This window comes from Mirounga angustirostris, unplaced genomic scaffold, assembly GCF_029215605.1.
Source record: "Mirounga angustirostris isolate CCGP_5_RB_7025 unplaced genomic scaffold, mMirAng1.0.hap1 SCAF_1, whole genome shotgun sequence".
Classification (NCBI taxonomy): domain Eukaryota; kingdom Metazoa; phylum Chordata; class Mammalia; order Carnivora; family Phocidae; genus Mirounga; species Mirounga angustirostris.
The window spans coordinates 46,521,344-46,545,465 of record NW_026991709.1 but is presented as its reverse complement, the minus strand read 5'-3'; the positions used below and the strand labels follow the sequence as shown (position 1 = coordinate 46,545,465).

At 38.3% G+C, this 24,122-nt stretch overlaps 1 protein-coding gene across 4 annotated transcripts in view; it reads right to left on the bottom strand.

The window, feature by feature from the left end:
• The window catches only part of COL8A1 (collagen type VIII alpha 1 chain), a 160,592-nt gene that overhangs the window by 119,179 nt on the left and 17,291 nt on the right, over nt 1–24,122 (bottom strand). The window contains exon 1 of one of the 4 annotated variants that reach the window (XM_064589871.1): nt 19,898–19,926. The exons of the other annotated variants lie outside the window; for them this stretch is intronic. The gene's annotated coding sequence lies outside the window, so the exon portion shown is untranslated. Of the gene's footprint in view, nt 1–19,897; nt 19,927–24,122 lie in introns of those variants that run through there. 4 annotated transcript variants of the gene reach the window in all.

Here is a 24,122-nt window from a genome sequence, read left to right as displayed (position 1 = left end):
ATAGAGATTCTGACTTGTTCATTGCTGTGCCAGAAACAGATTGAACCTTTTCTGCAAACAGAAACCGATTTGTGAATAGAATAGAACAATTCTGAAAAGACCTGTGGAGATAATTTATCTCATCTTTCACATTTGACAGTTAAGCAAGGCTGAGAGAGGTTAAATGATTTGCTCAAGGTCATACACGAAGTTGGTGAGAGTGAAGTATTCTGACTTCCATTAAAGGTTCTTTATTTGATATCAAGAAGTGCCTTTTATGTTGTTGATTTGAATAAACTAATAGGCTACTATTGATATGTGAAATGACAGAGGGAGACTTTCCATAACATATTGAACAGATATAATATTCCCATTTTCTGGGCATTAGACAGAGCAGATAGTAACAAAATCCTACAAAGAAAACACAGGTAGGAAGGTTGCTCCTTCCTTCTCCTTTTCTTTGCTGTTCTACAAATGTCACTTTCCACGTGTCCAGCTTCCATCTGGATTGGACATAGAAAAGGGTAGTCAGTAGTAATATTATTTCATATTCTTAAACTGATTTCCCTTGGCTTTTATAATTACCCAATGACTGTTTTCAAGCATGTCTTGGACTTAGAAGATTGCAACTTTGGCTCAGAAAGGAGCAGTCTTATTCCTCAGGCTATTTTCTTAAGCTCTGAAAGCTTTAGTGAAATAATGCAATATTATGTCACATATGGTGCTCATCTCAGAATACTGCTCTACGCTGCTGAGTTCTATATCTGTAAGACATATCCATATGTTGGTAAAGTGAGTATGTGCGTCAACATTTATATGGAAAATGATCTTTTGTTCTTTTCATCCCTCAATATTTGGGACATTTTAATTTGTAGTGGGAAAAAGAAAAATCCAAACATATCTTTAAGTATAGGATATCAAACATGAATCCTAAGGAGCTGGTTTTTGAATAAATTATCTTGTATTTCCTAATGTGAAAAATACTATCCAATAAATTTTTGTTGGTATGCTCTTCTTTTTCTCAATGACCTTTCCTCAAAATTGCAATTACTAGTAACTGTTTTGACGGAGAATTTGAACAATTCTGTCACAGATTTTTTTAAATCACACATAAGGAGGAGTGAGGTTTTGAACGGCAATATAGTTACAGAAAGAAACCCCAACAACAACAGACAAATGAAGATCTAGTCTACTATTTGGGAGAACTTCTGGATGCCCAATGCATTTACTTTCCTGGTTTCAAATCTCATCTTCTAGATGAGCATAGGGGTAGCAACATATCCTCTAGTTCAAAGGTGTAAAGTACCCCGCCTTCCATATTCACTATTGTCTTCCCTTTCCATGGAATGAATTAGTTATGGGACTAAAAGGTACAGGACAGGGAATCTAGTCAATGATACTGTAATAGTGTTGCATGGTGACAGGTGGTAGCTACACTTGGGGTGAGCACAGCATAACGTGTAGAGATGTTAAATCAGTCTGTTGTACACCTGAAACTAATACAACGTTGTGTGTCAACTATACTCAAACAACAACAACAACAACAGCAACACATTAAGGAGCTACTTTTCACGAAAAAAAAAAAAAAGCCTCCTCTAGGCCAATGAGGAAAATTTCATCCCAGCCACTTACATTACATGGTGTATTGAATCCAAGTCAGCAAGGCCAAACAATGATTGAGAAACAAACCAGCAGTTGTTTGAGAATTATCACTGGCCAGTGACTCAGTCCCCAACCTTTCAGACAAGTTGTTTGGGGAATTGTATGGCCTCAAGCAGTGAAAGACAAACTTGTTCATCCACATATTGAGGGGCCTGAAAGCAAGGAAGATGGTAATTTGTTCCTCTGTATAAATGTGTTCCACCCACTCCTAGCCACAAGTGGGAGTGAAGGATGGGGCTTTTGGCCTAAAGGGTGGAGTCATACTTGTCCCCCTCATTTCCTTGCAGGGATGTTGGGGAGACCAGTGAGATCATGTCTATGAAGTGGATTGACTGGAATGTGCTCATGTGGTCCAATGTAAATTATGCCAGCAAGATTTTTTTTTTTTTTTTTAATTTCCCTTCTCTTCTCACAACTCACAAACCATTGGCAACCTGTGCAGATTGTCCCATGTCCTTAAGTTCAAATCTCTCTGCCAACACGCTCTGGGTAATTCATTTATGCTGTGTGTGTAAATAGCCAAATCCTAGTTCTTTGTCTTTCACAACCTTCCCATAGACATCTGGAGCTGCTCTGAGTGCAGAACTGTATGTAAAAATACAGAAGGCCCCAGTGTCCAGCATCTTCATCAGAAAGCCACATAATATTTGAATACTGTAGAGGTTGTCTGAGATGGTATTCAGAAGTTATCTATTTTGTTCAAAATTACTTCTTTAGACACCTTGTATACTTTCATGAGATATACCCATAAGATGTTCTGTATGAAGAAGCTATCTGATTAAGTGGAAGATTATACTTCTAAGAGAGCCAGAGTGACCTGTGACTGTCATGGATTAATTCAGTCTTTTTTGGTACTCTCCCTGTAAGACAGGAAGCCAATTTAAAACCAGTGTCTTCCATGGAAAGTTTCCTGAATTCTATTTCTGTTTTCTGCTTTCATTAGGGAATCAATGGTGAATTTTCAAATAACTGTGATATCTTGCTTTTAAGAAATGTAGCAGGTAACAAAAGAGAGGAGGAGGAGGAAAGACTTTTAGAAAATAATTAATAAAAATTAGTTATGTTTACATGAATTTTGTTTTTTTAAACTTTAAATTCATTTAGCCAACATATAGTACATCATTAGTTTCTGATGTAGTGTTTAATGATTCATTAGTTGCATATATCACCCAGTCCTCATCACATCATGTGTCTTCCTTAATGCCCATCACCTGGGTACCCCATCTCCCCATGCCCCTCCCTTTCACAACCCTCTGTTTGGTTCCCAGAGTCAAGAGTCACTCATGATTTGTCTCCCTCTCTGATTTCTTCCCATTCAGTTTTCCCTCCCTTCCCCTATGATCCTCTGTGCTATTTCTTATATTTCACATATGAGTGAAACCATATGATAATTGTCTTTCTCTGACTGACTTATTTCACTTAGCATCATACCCTCCAGTTCCATCCATGTTGATGTAAATGGTAGGTATTCATCCTTTCTGATGGCTGAGTAATATTCCATTGTATATATGAATCACATCTTCTTTATCCATTCATCTGTTGAAGGATATCTCGGCTCCTTCCACAGTTTGGCTATTGTGGACATTGCTGCTATGAACATTGGGGTGCATGTGCCCCTTCTTTTCACTACATCTGTATCTTTGGGGTGAATACCAAGTAGTACAATTGCTGGGTCATAGGGTAGTTCTATTTTTAACTTCTTGAGGAACTTCCACACCGTTTTCCAGAGTGGCTTTTGGATCTATTTTAAAGCACTGGTCTCATCAGATTATTATTACTCTTACAAGTCATTTCTTGATGCTTATTCTTTCTTTATTTTTTTTAAAAGATTTTATTTATTTATTTGACAGAGACACAGCGAGAGAGAGAACACAAGCGGGGGGAGTGGGAGAGGGAGAAGCAGGTCCCCCCCCCCGAGCAGGGAGCCCAATGTAGGGCTCAACCATCACCTGAGTCGAAGGCAGACGCTTAACGACTGAGCCACCCAGGTGCCCCGATGCTTATTCTTTAAATTCCTTTGCACATACCTGCTAAATTGATGTTTCCAATGCTATTGTGAATGGCATATTTAAAAAGTTTCATTTTTTATTTGTTTAATGTGTGTATATAGAAGCTAATCACTTTTTGAATATTGGATCTTGCACCCAATAGGCTTGATAAATGCACTTCTTTGTTGCAATAATAATTAAAATAGTATTTTTTTTTACTTTTAAATTATTATACCTTTTATTTCTGTTTCTTGCCTTATTGTACTGACTAGGACCTCCAGTATAATTTAAACAAAAATGGTGGTAGTGGGCATTCTTGTTTTGTCCCCAAAGTCACAAGCATGGACAATGTTTGCTGTAGAACTTTTGCTAAGTATGCTATTAGATTAAGAAAGTCCCTTTAGTTTGCTAGGCACTTTTATCATCAATGGGTGTTGAATTTTATCAAATGCCTTTTCTGAATTTGAGTTTATTATGTAATTTTCTTCTTTTTAATGTTATTGTGGTAAATTACATTGATTGCTTTGTGAATCATCAACCACCTTTCATTCCTGGAATAAAGCCCAGTAAGTCAGGCTAATATTATTTTGATATTTGCATTTATGTGTCTGCTATTTTTCTTTCTTGTAACGTCCTTGTCAGGTTTTGGCCTCAAGATTATGCTGGGCTCATAAATAATAGAGAAGAGTTTTTTACCTTTTTTTTTTTCTGTCCCTGGAAGTGTTTGTGTTACATTGGAGTTATTTATTCTTTAAGCTCTGTGATAATTTACAGGTGAACTATCTGGATGTGGAGTTTTCCTTGTGAAAAGGTTTATAAAAATAGGTTCAATTTCTTTAATGATACTGAACCACCCAGATTTCTTATTTTTTCTGTCAGTTTGGCAATACTGTCATATTTACTGGCATAAAGTGTTTTATTTATCTTCAAATGATCTTTTTAATGTCAGCTGATAGTTTACAATGCTATTATTCTTACAACCACTAATAATGCCAAAAATGATTCTTCATTCTTTGAAGCTTGCCAAGCCATTTCATATTGATTATCACATTTATTTATGTCATTAGATGAGATGAAATACTACTTATGTGAATCACACATTCTTTTTATCTCTATGATTTCAAATGTTTCCACTAATGGAAGTATTTTTTTAGCCAGAGAGGGAGGTAAAATACTAGTTATGTTTGTGTTTGGAGGCTTGTGGCTCGGGTGAACTGAGGTACACCACCAATATCTCATTAATGGTTAGCATATTACCTTTTCAGCTGCCTTTTGTTTTTGAGATTATTCCAAGGGTGAGTGGGTGAATGTATGAACTCCCTGGATGAAGAGTGTAATGTTCAGTGGGGATGACAGGGGAAGTTTTTAACTAAAATACTTCTGCTGTCAGACATTTCAACATCAAACAGCAGAGTTTAGTAACTCTGCCACAAAATTCAACATCTTTAGCTTCATTAGTAACCAGCTGGGTGACTTGGGCAGGTAACCTAACTAACTACCTTATGGTATTTTTTTCCAGTATCTGAAGGGGAGTTAATACAATTTTCCCCTTGTGCATCTCTGGTGCTCGTGGCAAATAATGAAATATTGTATGTGGTATCTAATGCTCCAGGGATCATCCAGAAAGAAGGTCCTAAGCTATGAAATTGTTTTTTTTTTTTTAAAGATTTTATTTATTTATTTGAGAGAGATAATGAGACAGAGCACGAGATGGGGGAGGGTCAGAGGGAGAAGCAGACTCCCCACGGAGCAGGGAGCCCCATGAGGGACTCGATCCCGGGACTCCAGGATCATGACCTGAGCCGAAGGCAGTCGCTTAACCAACTGAGCCACCCAGGCGCCCCAATAAGCTATGAAATTGTTAAAGGCACTCCTGATCTTTTATGTTTTTTTTTTTCCTCTGGGCCAGAAACAAAGCAGGAAAGATAGTCATGGAAAGAGATTTCTGAGGGAGCCTCAGAATGTCCGTTTACCATAGTTCTCACTCTCTCTGTCACGTCCTCAAGGCATTCAGGCCAGTCCCGTCCTGAAGCATCAGATGCAGCTGTGTGAGAAACCGCTAGTGGAAAGTACACCCCCCACCCCCGACTACAGAGGGAATGATAAATCGAAAGAATAACCAAACAAAAAGACATTCCTCTAGTTACTCCTCGACTGCCTTAGGAAGACAGTGCATTTTGAGCTTGAAGGCACTTGCAGAAGCCACTGAATCTTGTGTCCTAATATTCCCCTAAAGAAAACTGAGCACCCAAAGACTATGTGACACCTCCGTGGAGAAACATCGTGCTTTAAGGAAAATCAGATTACAAAATTCTAGGCATGAAAACAGATAAACTAGGGTCACTATTACTTTACAAAGGAACTTTATTATTCAGTAAATAGTCCTCCGCAGTATTCATTAAGCAGCAGATCTTTAATGCATTTAAGAAGTGATTTAACTTGCAAACATTTTGTTTGCATGCAGTTTTAGCAACACGTTTGTTAAGGAAAGCAAGGTGTGCTGATATTCTTTCTGTGATTGGCTCTTGAGAGCTCAGTGATACACCTGGGTGTTTGCCAGGGCACACATGACTGGGACAATTTATGGCATTTTCCCAGGTGGTGAGGTATGTGAATGTTGTTGCTTTTATTGAACAAAATGTGGAGTCTGAGCTGTACAGCCAAGTAGAAAGGGTGGGCCATGAGCTGGGGCTGGAGTGCCTTTCATGTCTGAGGCAGTGGCAGGATATTGCTTTCCTTCTTGTCAGCCACACCTTCAAGACTTTTCTTTAAATGGATACAATACATTTTATCACAAAGGTATATTAAAAATGGAACAGAAGTTGGGTGGAGTAGCAATACCACAGTCCAAAACCTTCACCTCCGAGTTGACAGGGTGGAGTGAGCAAGGCACTCCTTGCCAAGCATGTTTATCTTGGCCCACAGGACCAGCAGGGGTGGGGGTGAGGGCCCTCTCTGGCCGCAAAGCTGAAGGGTTCTTCTGTTGCCTCAACTCCCTTCATTCCCAAGAGGTTTCTTGTAAACAGTCTCAACAAAGGGTTTTGATTGAAAAAAGTGAGGGTTATTTGGATTCATTACCTTTAAGGCATCCATTCATGAAAAAAGCAAGAGATCATGAAAAGTGATAACATAGGATTGTTTCTATATGCCTCAAGATATTGTGCCTTGAGATTTTCCCATAAAACTGTGAAATCATTAGGCTAGGTTATGGCTAGGAACACTTTCTTAGAGATGCCTGTGCAAAAAGCTTCAGGGAAATTGGAAATATAATGACAATAACATAAACTGAGGGCTGTTCTAAGTGCTTTATGTGTATTAATTCATTTAGTCCTTGTAACAGCCCTATGCGGTAGGTACTATTTTTTTTTTAAGATTTTATTTATTTATTTGACAGAGAGAGAGATAGCGAGAGCAGGAACACAAGCAGGGGGAGAGGGAGAGGGAGAAGCAGGCCTCCCACTGAGCAGGGAGCCCGATGTGGGGCTCGATCCCGGGACTCTGGGACCATGACCTGAGCCGAAGGCAGACGCTTAACGGTTGAGCCACCCAGGCGCCCTGCGGTAGGTACTATTATCATCATCAGCAGCATCCCTATTTTTCAGATGTAGAATATGAGGGACACAGGTTAAAAAGCTTGCTGTGGTAACACAAGTCATAGTAAGTGGTGGAGGCTGATTTGAAACATAGGCAGTCTGACTCCAGAACTGGGAATCTTAACACATTGCTCTGCTACTTCTTTAAAAATGGCACATAAAAGGAGATTTTAAAAGACATACCCCCAAATCAACAATTGCCTCAGATTCAGAGTGAAATGAAGGCAGGAAAATAAAATCATAAAAAACAAGAAAGAAATATTTCCTCTCAAAATAGTGTTCTCAAAATCTACTTTCACATATTTATGTTAAGGGCTTACAATAGGGAGATTGATTAATATGGTGAATAATAGACAGATTAGTCACACCAAAGGCAAAAACTGTTTTGATATATAAAGATACATAAAATGACTTAGACTAATTCATGGGTGGTAGTTTCATACGGCTTTTTTTTTTTTTAAGATTTATTTATTTATTTATTTGACAGAGAGACAGCAAGAGACGGAACACGGTAGGGGGAGAGGGAGAAACAGGCCTCCCGTTGAGCCGTGAGCCCGATGTGGGGCTCGATCTCAGGACCCTGGGATCATGACCTGAGCTGAAGGCAGACCTTTAACGACTGAGCCACCCTGGTGCCCCTCATATGACTTTTGAAAGGAAGAAGGATGTCCCTAATAACTGAGTCTGAAAATTCACTCAGATCTCTTTTTAGTAGAAGACTTAATTTGAACTCTTGATTTGAACTCTTAATCAAGAAAGGCAAGCAAGCCCTTCTCCCTTATATTTTGTCTGCCAGAGTAAGTGATATTAAACTATGTGTCGCCCATTTACCAATCACATGTTGTAATTTAAATAGACTTATGATCTTGTATCGTTTTTCACAACAAAGTGTTTCTTAATGTTAAAAAAAGTTCACGAAAGAGAAGATTCAACAAAAACGAAAGTTTGATAATTCAGAGGAATGAGTCTATTTCTTACAAAGCATTACTTCAATAAGATATTAAGCAAAATCCTACAAAAATCCCCAAATTTACTTTTTTAGCTACAGTATTGATTTCTGGAAAGTTGGTAGACTAAGCAGATGTAAGAAAGATATCTTCTAACTTGAAATATATAAGAATGCCAGCTACAGAATAAGTTAAAAAAAATTAGCTATAAAGCTGAGTTCAAATGCCAGAACGGAGTATCTCTAAGTGGCAGGAAAGGAAGAGAACTTAAGTCATTGTAATGAGTGGTGGTTGATGCCAGGCAGGTTAAAGGTAGTTGCATGGATATATAAAGCTAATGTCTAAAGCTCTTTGTACAGTGGGGAAATAGATCTGGAAATAGTTTGTTCAGTTCATGAAGGGAGCTAGGAAACTCTGGTCCAGAGACAAGCCTGGTGTATCGCGTGGTGATGTGGCATGGAACAGATCGTCTGCTCTGAGCCACGGGTGGAAGGACCTGTGGAAATTGGAAGTCCAGACTAGGCTGCCTGTGGGACCTGAACTTGAATGATCCAAGTAGTGCAGAAACACAACTTTAGAGTCCAAGGTAAAGCTGGGGTGAACTGGTGAAACTTGTAGAGCTCCAGCAGAGGAAATGCAAAGCTAGTCCCCAAAAGGAATCTCCACACTCTGGGTATAATCAGTATGGGGGTGAGAGGCAGCTTTCTCTGAGGCCAAGCTCACAGATGGAAATTACAAGGCACAAGTAGGAACTCACTGCTTAAGAGAGAGTTAGTTGATGCAACTAATGGAAGAATTCTATTAGATAAATTAAACTATTGATAGTATAATTATCTAAAAGGTGCTTAAGAAAGGTGTAAAAATAAGTGTATTAGGAATGATAGAATCATAAAGAAAAATAAGCATAAAATTCAGGATCATGGTTACCTTTGGGAAGAGAGAGAGGGAAGAGACAGGAGAGGCACACAGAATAATTTAGTATCCAATAAAAACAATAAAAATTAAAGCCTTAAAAAACACATGTAATGTTGTGAGTGAGGAATGCACAATAGCAGAAATATTAAAAGTAACATTTCAAAACAGAAAAAAGCACATAAATTATGTAAAAAAATGATTAATGATAAAAGGATGAATAAATTCATGAGAGAAAAGAAGGGCATATTGAACAAAAGGGCAGGTTTTTAAAAAAAGAATCAAATACCAATTATAGAAATGACATGTGTTCATTAAAAATGAAAATATGTTATTAAAATATGACCTCAAGCGATGGGTTAAACCAAGCACTAGATAAACTGAAGGCACTCAAAGGAAAGCACTCAAAACGCAATCTGAAGACATAAAGAGATGGAAAATAGGAGTTAAGTAAGCATGGACGTCAGGGATGAGCAGTTTTAATACAGATCTAATGGAGGTAACAAAATCTTTCTTATGAACCAAAGTAATAGTTATTTTTTCCATAAAAGAAGTGATGTCATCTAGGAAATTTAGGCACTGAAATAGTGAATAGGTTTTCAATACTTTTTTTGAAAATGCAGAAGTTATTAAGTAAATTTTCCTACTCTGAGCTGTGGAGACTCCCTATGGATTAGTTCATTTTGTGTTTGCCTCTCCAGAGCCTTCTAGGTTTTACCATTTCTAGATAACTTTGTGTCTTTTCTCTGTTAAAAGCTCTTAGGCTCTAATGTGGATAAACTCCATATAATTCAATTAGTATGTTCTATAGATCAATCAACTGACTCAAGTTCCCAAAGTCTTGCTTTTTTCCTCTGTAGCAGGTTTAGGAGAGATAGTCTAGATAATTGAACACATAGTTCTTTCAGTGTTCGGTGCACATAATCAAGAGCTGTAAGTTTTCTACCTTAGAACATCCTCTCATCAAAGAAATTAAAAAATACTTCTGAACCTTACAGCATCTGAAGATTTTGTCTTTTCTATAATACTTTCAAAGAATGTTTTGATATCACATATGTCTTAATTATTACCTTTATTTTTTTTATATTTTAAAAATAATGTTATTCCTATTCCTTTGAAATTATCTTCCTTCCCATTGGTCCATGCTCCATAGTCTTTAAAAATTTTATATCTTCGGGCGCCTGGGTGGCTCAGTTGGTTAAGCGACTGCCTTCGGCTCAGGTCATGATCCTGGAGTCCCTGGATCGAGTCCCGCATCGGGCTCCCTGCTCAGCAAGGAGCCTGCTTCTCCCTCTAACCCTCCCCCCTCTCATGTACTCTCTCTCATTCTCGCTCTCTCAAATAAATAAATAAATCTTAAAAAAAATTTTATATCTTCAAGGATTTTGGTTCTGTTGCAGATTTGTAGAGAATTGGCAGAAAGAAGCTATACTTTTTAAATTTCTCTCTATGCCCATTTATGTATTATTTCTCTCTCTCTCTCTCTCTCTCTCTCACACACACACACACACACACACACCCCAGAAAAGATTGCGTGTGCTACACCTGGTGAAAGAAACAAGGCAAAGAATCTAGCATTCCAAGAGGCAGTAAAAAGAAGGTGTCTCCACTAATGGACTCTAAGAGCCCCCTGCTTTCCTTCTGAAAACTGGCACCAAGTGTGATTACCCATCACCATTGGACAACAGTACGACTAACTGTGACTAAGATTTTAAGTCTGACTTTATATGAATGGAAGAATCATAAATGTGTAGTCCCATTCACTATATTTCATATAATCATACTTGACATGCAAGAAGAGATATGGTTATTATCACTCAATTTTTGGTTCAAGAAATTTCTATAATGGTTATAATTTAAAAATATTTGTCTTTTAGGTAATTACTGCTAATGTAAGTGATAATACTTTTTTTTTTTACCTCATTTGAAAAATGTGCTCTTCAGCTAAAGTACTTTATATATATATATATATATATATATATATATATATATATATAGCATATTAAGGCAAAATGCTAAGTCTGACATAAACATGTGAACTATAAACCATCTCTTATCTTGGGTCCTAGAGGTGATGTATTACATATGTGTTTGAGTCAGAAATTGTACAGGATTTTGGTGAGCTTGAAAAGGCTCTGGAAAACTTTTTTTCGTCCTGGAATGGAGTGATAACTATTTGTAAACATTTCATTATTACCTTATGTTCCTGTAAAGCATTCCAGGCACCCCCCCCCGCCCCCAAAGAGCTGGTATGACACCACAGCAATTTCCTCATTTATTTTTACTTAAATAGATATTAGAATTGAAATCTAAACTTTCTGTTTCTTTTCCATTTGCTTTTGGCTTTCTCTAGAATTCTTCTTACTATAAAACATATCTTCCTTCTATCTCCTAACATTGTCATTTTCTCTCTTCTATCTTTTTTAAAGAGATGGAGATTGACTTATATGGTTATTATGTGGCATATTAGAGTGGAATCTCATTTCTAGTGCTACAAAGGCATTTTGTTCATTCATTCAATGTTTATTAAATATTTACCATGTGCTAGGCTTAATGTCTCTGAGCCTTAGTTTCTCCATCTGGAGTCTATACTATGCATTTACAGACCCTGCTCCTGTCCAGAATCACTTTCATTCCTTCTTCATTGATCTGATAACTACTCATCCTTTAAATTCAGCTCAAATGACAGCCCAGCCTCCTTAGTCTGGTTCAAAGCCTAACCCCTGTACTCCTGCCCTTGTGCCTTTCCCCTCCACAGCATTTATCATGTTTTACTATAGAATTCTGTGGCAGATAAACTCTAAAATGGCCCCCAATTATCCCCAAATCCATTTTTTTAGCAGACTTTCTCTGTTGCCTTTTGACTTGCATTCTTTGATAAAAGCAGCAGCCATGTTGGGGAGATCCATGTAGTAAGGTTTTTAAGTTAGCCTTTGGATAATAGCCAGCAAGAAAGTGAGGATCTCAGTCTAATAGGCTACAGGAACTGAATCCTGCCAACAACCACATGACCTTGAAAGTGAATCCTTCTCCAGTTGAGCTTTCAGATGAGACCTCAGCTCTGGCTGAAACCCTGATTGCAGCCTTGTGAGAAATGCTGAAGCAGAGAATCAGCTAAACCATGCACAATCCCTGACCCACTGAAGCTGTGAGATAATAAATGGATATTGTAGATTATTTTAAACTGCTAAGGTTTTAAGTCGCTTGTTACATAAAAACTTACTTATCAATTTATTTATTTACTCTCCCATTGGATTATAAGCTTCTTCAGACTGAATGCCCTGTGCTGTTTACTTTTTTTGTTTGTTTGTTTACTTTTGTATCATGAGAACCTAACACAGTACCTGGCACATAGTAGCTGCTTAATAAAATTTTTTTGAAGAGTGTAGTCATGAGGCAAGTCCACTGGCTTTTGCAGAAAGGAACTCAGCTTTCTGCCACCAACTTTATAACTTCATTTCATTCAAGTTCTGAGCCTCAAGTTTTTTTTTAATGTGAAAAATTAGAGGGTTAGACTTAATGTAGCTCAACTCAGCTCAAATAGATTCCATATCTTTTTTTTTCTTTAAAAGTAAGTACTAATGACATGTGTGAAGCTGTATTCTATTTTAGTTGATGACTTGGTCCTCAACGTATTTCTATATTAGGGTATCTTTTTAACTCTGATGTGCAAAAAGTAATTATGGCAAGACTAGTGTATCTTTGACTTTTAAAAATGACTTTATTTTAAAAAAACCCTAAAGGATTAAATAGTGAAACACAAAACTGGAATGAACTCATGAAAAATTGAAATCAGTTTTAAAAAGGGCATTTGATGACATGTAGCATGACATTTAACAGCTTTCTTAATTAAGTGGACTAAAAGCCAGATAACACGATAACACAATTTTAGACAGGAATTTCTTTTTCCATACTGACAGGAAACATTTGTTTTGTTTTAGCCAGACGGTTTTAAAAAATGCTATTTATAATAGCTTTGCCAAAGTTAAAAAAGAGGTCTATAAATTCTCATTCATTTTTAATTTTTTTAAAAAAATGTTGTATTATTTTACAAATGTTTCTTCCCTTTCACTGAGTGTTTAGCTGATAGGAAAATCGTGATGGACAAGACATGTTTCATTTTCTGGGCCAGCACATACGGAGAAGATAATTCTTATTAAGCATATTAGATAATTTGAGATTAAATCAGTTAATTATCAGTTGGAGCTACCTTTCCTTCCTCTCCACCTCTTCCTTAACTGTTATTTCTCCAAGGGCAAAAAAGCAGGCACAGATGATATTGAATTTTTGTTATTTAAAAGAAGAGAAGAAGGCATAGCTACATAGAACAGATGGGTGGCTGCCAGGGGAGGGGGGTGGAGGAGGTGGAGGGGGTGGTGGGGGGTGAGCTAAATGGGTCAAAAGGTACAAACTTCAAGTTATAAAATAAATAAGTCATGGGATGTAATGTACAGCAAGGTGACTATAGTTACTAATACCATACTGCATATCTGAAAGTTGTTAAAAGAGATCTTACAAGTTCTCATCACAAGAAAAAAAAAAAAACAAGAAGAGTAGATGATAAAGAATCTTTTTATGTAAGTCTTGGGCTCCTCATTTGTCCATCTATGGACATTTCATTCCTTCTAATTTTAATCTGTACAGACAACTCCTGAAACAGTGATTGAAAGAAGGAATTAACATTCCTTGTGGTGTCTCAATACAATATTTTTGTATCTCCCCCTAAGCACATCCTGTTCTACTATTTCCCATTATAAGAGAGGGATAGGAAACAATGATCAAATTCACTCTAAAGTACTGACAATACATTGGAATAGAAGAGAGCCACAGATGGAGAAAAACTTCCTCTCAACAGTAAGGACAGTCTTCTGAGGGAGGCTGTATTATTTCTTTTTTCTCCACCTTTCACAGTGTAACAGTTGTTACAAAATAGTAAGGTATACTATTTTTATTATAAATAAAACTAGCAATAGTAATTTACCAGTGATGTCTCTTGCAATGAAATGAAATAAGTTCATGGCTCAGAACTAGAACCTAAAGGAATAGTTTAGGGAGTACAGAGCTCAGTTAGGTGATAGCATATTGTAACACATAGAACTAGGGCTTTAGAATTAAATGAATGAGGGTTTGAATTCAGGTTTTACAATTATCCACGTGCTGTGCAAGTTACTTAACCTTCCTGCATCTATTTCTTCATCTATAAAATACAGATTAGAATTCTTTTCATGTAGCATTATCGCAAATACAAAATAAAATAATAACATATGATAACTGCTCTCCATGGAAAGTGGTACAAAAGAAGCAATCAATGGACAATAAATTAGCCTGGCCTTACATTGACAGGTGAGGAAAATGAAGACTGGAGGTTAAGACATGCGAGGGACACGTGGTTAATTGCAAAATTTTTGATGGGGCAAAGGGGATTTCTTCCATAAACTCAGTTTTGTTTTAAGACTATTTTTCTCTCTTTTTAAAAAAACACTTATTTGAGAGTAAGCAAGAGTGAGAGAAAGCACAGAGGGATAGGAAGAAGCAGGCTCCCCGATGAGCAGAGAGCCCGATTCGGAGCTCGATCCCAGGACCTTGAGATCATGACCTGAGCCGAAGATAGACTCTTAACTGACTGAGCCACACAGGTGTCCCAAAACTATTTTTCTCTTTAATTGCTGTGGCACTTGTTTGAGAAAAGTAGACATGTCCCTTATTACTGGGAGAGTGAGGGAAGTACAGAGAGGGAAACTGGTTTATATAGGATGTGAAACAAGTTTTGATGGAAAGCTGAAACCAACAGAATTAGATAAATCCTCCCTCCCCAAAACCTTTCACACTAATCTGAATTTTTGTTCTCTGAATGTGTATATTACAGAGGGATGTAGCTAATGTGTTCAGTGAGGATTCAAAAAGTTCACTGAAGCTGTGAATGTGCAAATAAAACCACATGGACCGCCACACTTATCTATCTGAGCTGTGAAAGGGAGAAAACCCAGTGAGGAGGCCCACAATATGAATCAAATCCCAAGCAGGAGAATTCTTACTTATGAATTGTGAGTTGTGGCACAATGTTTCCAATTTGGGACTCTGGTGACATTAGATTCCAGGAGCTAAGGAAACATTTTGAAGCTCAAAGAGCTTGCTCAAACAGATAAAAGTTGGTCTCATCAAACGCTTGTTTTTAATTTCTCACTAAGCATGCATTTCATTTTTAAAACACGGCCCCTGTTCTTTCTCCATATGGGAGATTTTCTGATGATTAGAGCATTGAGACAACCCTGTGAAGGTTCAGAATGGGGTTTAGGAATTCCCTCCAGGGTGTGAGGTCTCAGTGACTTCATCAGGATTCATGACATGATACCTGCAATCTTATTTCAGCAGGTTTTTCAGGGTGAGGTCTAGAATTTCTGGTCACTGTCTCAAGTACCTAATTCCAATAGTAAGAATTAATAAGTATTTGTTGAGTATTTCCATCATTGCTTACAGAACAAGGCACTATGCTAGGCTCTGAGCGATGGGAATAAAAGACAGACAATCTTTCTTGTAGCACAAATAACAAGATGTTGATGGGACTTTGCCTGTTGCACTGAAATTGATGTGTAGGGTCCCAGTTGAAAACAGAGAAGTGGTAAATCTAAAAGGATTCACCAATTGCTCCTCACACCCCAATGTGGCCTTACTAAGGTGACCCCAGAAATACCAGGCGTGGGATAATCAAACTTAACATTTCTTCTCCTCCCCATCAGCCCTCACCCCAATCCCACTCTATCTGAGAAAGTGTGAGAAGATGGGGAGGTAGGAACTGAGAACTTCAGCTGATGGGGGGGTCAGTGCTCCTGGTGAGAAGCCTGTTCTGTGTGAGGGGAGACGGTGGATGCTTTCTACTCCCCAAAGGTCAGTGAGCAGGGGCCAGAGAGCTACGGGCTCCAAGAACCTCATGTGAAAGTTGAGAATGCCTGTAGGAAGGGGCACCCAAATCTCCAAATCAGTGAACTTCAGGCAATTTCTGCTGTATATAAATGATTTTAGAAATCATTTACAGGAAAAAATGACAATGGTCATTGCTGGAAAATAAAAAAGGTCAAAGAGTCAGACCTTAATTGGGATTTGGTAAATTTATAGAGCATATTGCAGTGAAAAGACAAAACAAAGACAAACACTACTCCCACCACTTTGATCAGGACTCCTTTAAAAGTCAACAACAACAAAAGAGCACCTGGGTGGCTCAGTTGGTTGGGTGGCCAACTCTGGATTTTAGCTCAGGTCATGATCCCAGAGTCCTGGGATTGAGCCCCATACATCAGGCTCCCCACTGAGTGGGGAGTCTCCTTGAGGATTCTTTCTTTCCCTCTCTCTCTGCCCCTGTCCCTGATGCAGTGCGTGCTCTCTCTAAAACTAACAAATCTAAAAAAAAAAAACCAACAACAACCCACAACAACTGTGTATTTACTTGAGCTCTGTAATCTAATGTTAAAAAAATATTATGAGGACAGGAAACAAGAATTCTCAGGGGACTTGGAGAAAACAGAGAAGGGATGTGAGCCCTATCACCTTGGTATGTGCTCTGCCTGGAGAAATGGATAAACATGCACTCTGAGGACTTTAAAATGGATGCTTTGTGTTTAATGGAATGGTCAGTGAAAATGAGGCACAGTCTTTAGCAGATAGTGATTTTGATGAGGAAAGAATCAGTATTCCTCATTATTCTCATGTCTTATGGTCAATACCCAAAGCCCTTTATATCTGGATTCGGCAGAGTGGATTCTCCTACCTAGAGTGAAAACTAGCTAAAACAAATTGGTCAGAGATGCCATTGTCTTTCTTTGAGCAGCTGAACCACAGTGACTTGATTACTTCCTGTTTGAGCCATGCCCTTCTCCAGCAGCCATAGAGACAACTAGAAAACAGACTTCTTCAAAAGCCAGTGGGTAGTAGGCAAAATTACCTCATGATTTCAAAGCTGAGTTGATGCCATTCTGTGAAGAGAAACCTTTGGAAAACCTTTTAAGTCTTAAGTCTGCATTAGGAGCTCCTAACTCAGAGACCTGGCTGCTCTCCCCCACCCCACAATTATACACTGTATAATTCCTTTACCAAAACATATTTCACATTGTTTTCTTGACGTTAGTGGAACTGAATAAGGACCTTGTTTATTTTTTCTGATCATTAAATCCCCAGGGCCTCATATAGTCCTAGCTTATTATAGTGGGTACTTAATAATGATTTCCTGACTGAATGGAGAAAGGAAGAGAAGCTCTGGAAGAGTGACACAGGTTTGAAGAATTCAGTTCTGCTTGTCATATGGGTCTGTGGTGGAACTTGCCCTTCCCTTAGCAATAGTGGAAGTGGCATAGACTCTTTGCAGAGGCAGAATGGAAGAATCAGGCTGCCTGGTCGTATAACATCGCAATGTTGTCCTTCAAGCACACAGGTCAGATCAATGGCCTCCTATGTTAATTCAGATCATTGTCTAGGAGAAGTGATGGTTGGCTATTGTTCGGCTCAGTCAAATTTTGTGCTGATGCACAACATACATGTATCAGCCAGATCTGAATAAACATAGGACAAGGTACTGCGTATCTGAAATTTATATAAATATTTAAAGGCAAAAATGCAAATGCCAGTGTGGTTAAGAACCTAAGGTCACATGGCCAGCTAGTGCCAGAAATGGAACTCCATCTAGCTCTCTGGACCCCTAGTGCAGTGTATTTCCACTCTGCCACTGACTCACAGCCTTTTATTTTTTTGGCGAACATATAAAATACTACTGCTTTGCACACTGATATCTGAAAAATATTCTAACGGTTTTGGATCACTTAATTGTTGCCGTTCCCACTTATCTCCAGGACAGCCTAATATCTACCTTGATGGACATCTGCAAGGTGCCTTAAAAGCTTTTAAGTTGCTTGCTTAACTTTGCAATAGTTACACATGCTTGTTTAACACTTCTCAATCCATTCAAAAGTGTGGAGATAAAAGTATAAATACTGCCTACCCACTCTCCTCACTCCCCATTTCCCAGGGGGTAACTAAAGTTAGTGGTTTGATATGTAGCATTCAGGCCTTCATATATTCACATACAATACATCATTGTTATGGGTTGACTTGTGTCTCCCCCAAATTCATGTATTGAACTCCTAACTCCCAATACCTTAGAATGTAACCTTATTTGGAAATAAGTTTGCTGCAGATATAATTAGTTAAAATGAGCTCATATTGGAGTAGGGTGGGCCCCTAATCCAATAAGCAGGCGTCCTTATTTATACAAAGGGGAAATTTAGACACAAAACTAAACATGCACACAAGGAGAATCCCATGTGAAGCTAAAGGGAGAGACTGGGGGTGATGTATCATCTACAAGCAAAGGAATGCTAAAAATTGCCAGAAAACCATTAGAAGCTAGTACAGAGGCAGGGAACATGTTCTTCCTCATAGCTTTCCAAAAGAACTAACTTTTTGGACATCTTAATCTTGGCCTTCTGGCCTCTAGAAGTGTGAGACAACACATTTCCATTGTTTTGAGTCACCCAGTTTGTGGTACTTTGTCATGGCAGCCCTAGCAAACTAATACAGTCATTATAATCAAGTCCTGAAAATTGCTTTTTGATTCAAAACATAGATCTTGTACATTCTTCTAAGTTCATACATGTGTATATATAACATCTTTTCGATGGATGCTATCACTATAATCAACACCATTTTCCTTTTTTTTTTAAATTGTGGTAAAATACAACATAAAATTTGCCTTCTTAACCATTAAGTGTATAGTTCAGTAGTGTTAAGTACATTCATATTGTGCAATCAATCCCCAGAACTCTTTTCATCTTATAAAACTGTCATTCCATACCCATGAACCAGTAACTCTTCCATTGCCTATCTTCTGCGGTTCCTGGCAACCACCATTCTTCTTTTTGTCCCTATGAATTGGACTATTCTAGGTACCTCATATAAGTGGAATCATACAATATTTATCTTTTTGTGGCTGGCTTGTTTCACTTAGTATAATGTCTTTGAGTTTCATACATGTTATAGCATGTGAGAATTTTCTTCTTTTTTAAGGCTGAAAAATATTCCATTGTGTGCGTATACCACCTTTTGTTTATCCCTTCATCCCTCCATCAGTAGATACTTTGGTTACTTCCATCTTTTGTCTTTTGTGAATGAATAGTGCTGCTATGTAGCAAACATGGGTGTAAAATATATCTTTGGGATCATGATTTTAATTATTTTGGATATATACTCAGAGGTGGAATATCTGGGTCATATGGTAATTCTATTTTTAATTTTTTGAGGAACTTCCATACTGTTTTCCACAGGGGCTGTGCCATTTTACATTCCCACCAACAGTGCGTGGGGTTCTGATTTCTCCACATCCTCACCAACATTTGTTATTTTCGGTTTTATTTTTTTTAAAATACTAGGTATGCTAATGGGTGTGAGGTGGTATCTTATTGTGGCTTTGATTTGTATTTCCTTAATGATTAGTGATGTTGAGCATCTCGTCATGCATGTACTTGTTGGCTATTTTTGGATCTTCTTTAAAGAAATGTCTATTCAAGTCTTTTACCCATTAAAAATTTTGTTGTTTTTGTTGTTGTTCTGTTGTAGCAGTTCTCTGGCTAATAATCCCTTATCAAATATGTGATTTACCAGTGTTTTTTCCCATTCTATAGGTTGCCTTTTCACTCTGTTGATTTTGTCTTTTGATGAACATCATTATTCTTATGTCCTAAGGCAAACATGTGAGTATTTCTGTAGGATAGATTCTTGCTTATGTGGAATTACTATTTCAACTTCTGAAAGTTGTACCAAGTTAAACTCTTACCAGTGGATGTATGATCATTCCCCCATCTCCATTCCCTTGTCAGCACTGCATAAGAGATAGATTTTAAAAATTGACATAGACATTGAAAGGGATATTTATATACATAGTTACTCTGTTCTTCAAACAATAAGAGCCTGTTACATCATAGTTAGTGATTCAACAAATTTGGGTCAAATCATGTCCCTTGGAACTTTAACACATACATACAGTAAAAACCTGTAACTCAGACATTGGGTTCTTCCCCCAGGACTAGAGGAAAAAGCTTTTACTTTACCTTGACTAAAAGCTCTATAATTAGTTCTTTTACCTCAAGTGATTTACTTTAACGAATGGTGCCATTTTATAAATTGAGTAAATAAATCCACTCCAATTCATAGCTAGAGAAATTATAGGAAAAGCCAGCATGCCAGATGATTCACTGTATGCCAAGGATTCAGTCTCTTAGCCCAGAATCCTTTCCCATTGCCAGCCCCACTGCAGCACCAGAGACTTCTAGTTTCAGGGGCTGGAAAGGCCAAGCCAACTGAAATATCTGGCATTGGGATGAAGGGCAACAGTGGCCCAGAGATTTGGTAGGAGTTGTGTCACTGCAACTGAGAAAAGGACCTGGCCCAGGAGACATTTCCTTTGTAGTTCTATTTTAAAAAATCCTAATTATAGGAAGAGAATCAGGGTATTACATCTGGGGACCCGAGGGGGACACTTACATTAGCTGTGTAAGACCCTATGAGATCCCCACAGTGACATCAGGAAGGTTACAGAAAGTTGTGGTGGCCTTACATGTTTCCTCTTCTTTCCCTGCTGAAGTTTCTGTACAGAGCACTTGCAACAGATGTACCATGCTGGTGGAGGAGCACTTGTCCTTCTGTGTGATCTCATGCTGGCACACGAGTGTCTCACTGTTCCTAAGGACCTCTACTGCAGTTGATTAAAAACCAGAGAAGTGGGGCCTGGTGCTTCCATATGGCTTTTCTAGTTTATTGGCTCTATTTGCTTGTAAAAATATGTTTTCAATTATACTTAAAACATTTGATTCAAACTACTTTGGGAAAATCAAGATGTAGTTTTGTTTGTTTGTTTTTGTTTTCTGCCCACATCACATACATTTTGGTTTATCAAGGACTTAAGGTGCAGTGTACTGACGTCAAATGGCCAGTGATAGAACAGAGTCTTGGGAGAAAGGTGGAGAGTAATCTTAAGCTATAAATGATAGAATAGTAACAAAAATCAGTGTTTATTCTGGACTTGTTGTGAGCATAACAGATTACAGGCATGCCCATAAATGACAACACTATATGTAAAACCAAAAGGAAAAAATGAGACTGCTTGGAACATAAGATCAAAACAGGAAATGTTCGTTTGAGGTGAGACTCTTTTCCTCAGATAGAGATTTCTAGATGTTTTTTTCAGTCAGCCATATCTAATTATTTTTCTTTGACAATAATGCAAAATTGGAAACGGCTTTAAAACCACAGTCTCAGAGGGGATAAAGGGGACATTTTTGTTTTTTCTCAGAAGAGTAATAGCTTACAATGAATTTTTCATAGTTATTTATTATTAGTCCTTTGTCCAGGTCATGGACAAGGGAATATTGTTTTATTGAATGTTGATTAAGTATTCATTAGTCCAGACAGAATGCTAGATGGATTAGACTGGGCTATGCCTCAAACAGGAGAAGGAAGGTCACAGTAAGCGGGAATTATGACTAAAGTGCCATGATAACAGCCCTTCCCTCATACATATGACTCTTGTTGGACTTCTGAGGGCCAACCATGAGACAGCTATGCATTTGCTCACCATTGATGAACCAGGTCAAAGATGTCCTTCTACAGTAGTCATATACCACATGTAGAGCAGCTGGGGGCTCACAATACTCAGTTAGCTACCACTGGGAAGGGTATTTGCTTCCTATATCTTGTTCTCCCTACTTGACCAGCTGTTGTAATTGTCCCACTTCAAGCCTGAGGTTAGGTGCATAAGTATCCCCTGGGATGCTGGTTAAAAATGTACATTTCTGGCCTACCCCATGAGATCCAGAGTCAATAGAACTAGGTGAGGGGTGAGGACTCATGATGCGGGTAGTCCTTGGACCATGTCATGGCACACTCTGGGAAACTTTGCCCAAGATAATGATGAGAGAGCCTGGCTGGGGATTATGATTATCAGTTTTTGCTTAAAATATATTATTGCTAAGGGCCTGTCTTAGACATTTTATTCCAACTTTGCACTGTTGGTTGCTAAAGACTTCTTGATTTCTGACTTCTTTGGCCAGACTTTTGACCACTCTCCTTTTCTAGAACCCTGGTTGATCCTTGAATCTGCTGCTTTGTCTCTTATCTGTGTTCCTCTAATTATCATTTATGTATCCTTCATTCATTCTGTCGTTCAACAAATATTGAATATCTGTACTCAGTTTCAGACTCCTGTGCTGGGGACACACTGCTTAGAAGACAGACTCAATTCAGGCCATAACGTCCTTTATAGACCAGCCGAACGGACAGTTAATGAAACAGTCACAGTGAGAGTGTTAGATGCCATAGAGAGGTTCTGGGACAATGTGAGAGCCTACAGCAGGGCCAACTAATCCAGTCCTGGGGTCAAGGAAGGCTTCTGGGAATGATCAGGTAGTTGGGAGATGATGAGAAGGCAGTTTGTTCCAGGCAGAAGGACAGAACAGTGTGGATGAAAGAGCTATGGCACTTAAAGAGAAATGTGACTATAGAGTGGGGTTGGTGCCAGCAGGAGGTATGACAAGGAATGGATCTGGAAAGATGGGTAGGCCCAGACCATGAGAGGACTTGTAAATCCTGGGAGAGAGTTCGGACTCTAATTTGAGGGCCATGAAATATCTCTGAAAGATTTTAAACAGAGCTGAGTCACGATCTGGGCTGTGCTGAAAGAAAGCACTCCAGCTACAATAGAGAGGTGGTACAAATGATTCAGAGTGAAGTCCCCAGAAGGCAGGAGGGGTGGATGAGTTGCACCCAGGGAATATGGGAGGAATATCTCTTCCACTGTAACAGGAGGGAAGGAGCAAAGGACAGGATGGTCTGTAGGTAAGATGTGTGGTGGGAAACAGTAAGTTGGGAGTGTTTTTATGGAAACTTCCTCCCAGGGAGAAAAGAGTGAAGGCACCTGAGATGTCCTTCAAGTACTTTAGGTGATAAGATTTTAGTACTGAGATAAATTCTTCAATTGGGTGATATGTGGATAAGCCAGATGCTCAACCTTAATAGCCAAAGAACTTCACTAGTCACTTAGAAATGTACCAAGACTTACATACATACATATTTCAGATTGTGAATGTACTTTCACAAAGTTATAGGACTATAAAGTTATATGACTGTATTAGATTGTGAGAGATTTTAAGAAAGCAACATCTAAGAAAACAAAAAGCATGACATCTCATCAATGATGGAATGTAATAACCACCTTCAGTATCAGAAATCTGTGTGGAGACTTAGTGTATCTTCAGCTTTCTGAACCATGTAGAACTTTTCCTCCCGAAGAAGGATGGAGCCAGCTTTTCCAGGCACAAAGTTATACCATTTTCCCATCTGTCCTAAAAGCAAGTTAAACTGAGAAACCATCTTAAGGCTTGAATGAATAAGGTCTGACATGACAAAAAATACCTGACTCAGCATTTCATCAAAAGGCAAAATTCAGCCCCTTCTTCTGTCAGAAAGTTCTGATAACAGAAAAGGCTTCAATGGGAACTGCAAGCCCAGGCGGACTTTTCTAACACTGGACAGATTTGGACAGATTTGGAATGTGCTGTTCTTGCTGTTAAAGACGTTTTTCCACTCTTGGCCTTCCAAAACCCAGAGTTCAAAGCTGCCCTACTACTTTTTTATGCAAGAGCAAATTGACCACAACACTATTAGAAAAAGACATGAGTCAGAGTGTTTGGCTCTTTGTTTCTTTGTGGTGATCTTTGGAAAATAAAGATTGTAAGGAAAGAAAAGCAGGGAAAGACCAGTTTGCATCTTTTCCTTGAGCAGTGTTTGCTTAAAAAATAATAACCCCAAACCAGGCTATTATTGGGATTTATATCAAGCATTTCCAAGCTTTGAAACAGGAACAAAGTCCACCAGACCCTTGTGAGGTAAGCTTTTGTTTTTCTCATTATACAAATAGATAAATTGAGTCACTGAGCAGTGAGGTAATTTCCCTGGTCTCGGCACCAGTAGAAGAAAAGAAAGCATGAACTCAAGGTTTTGGATTC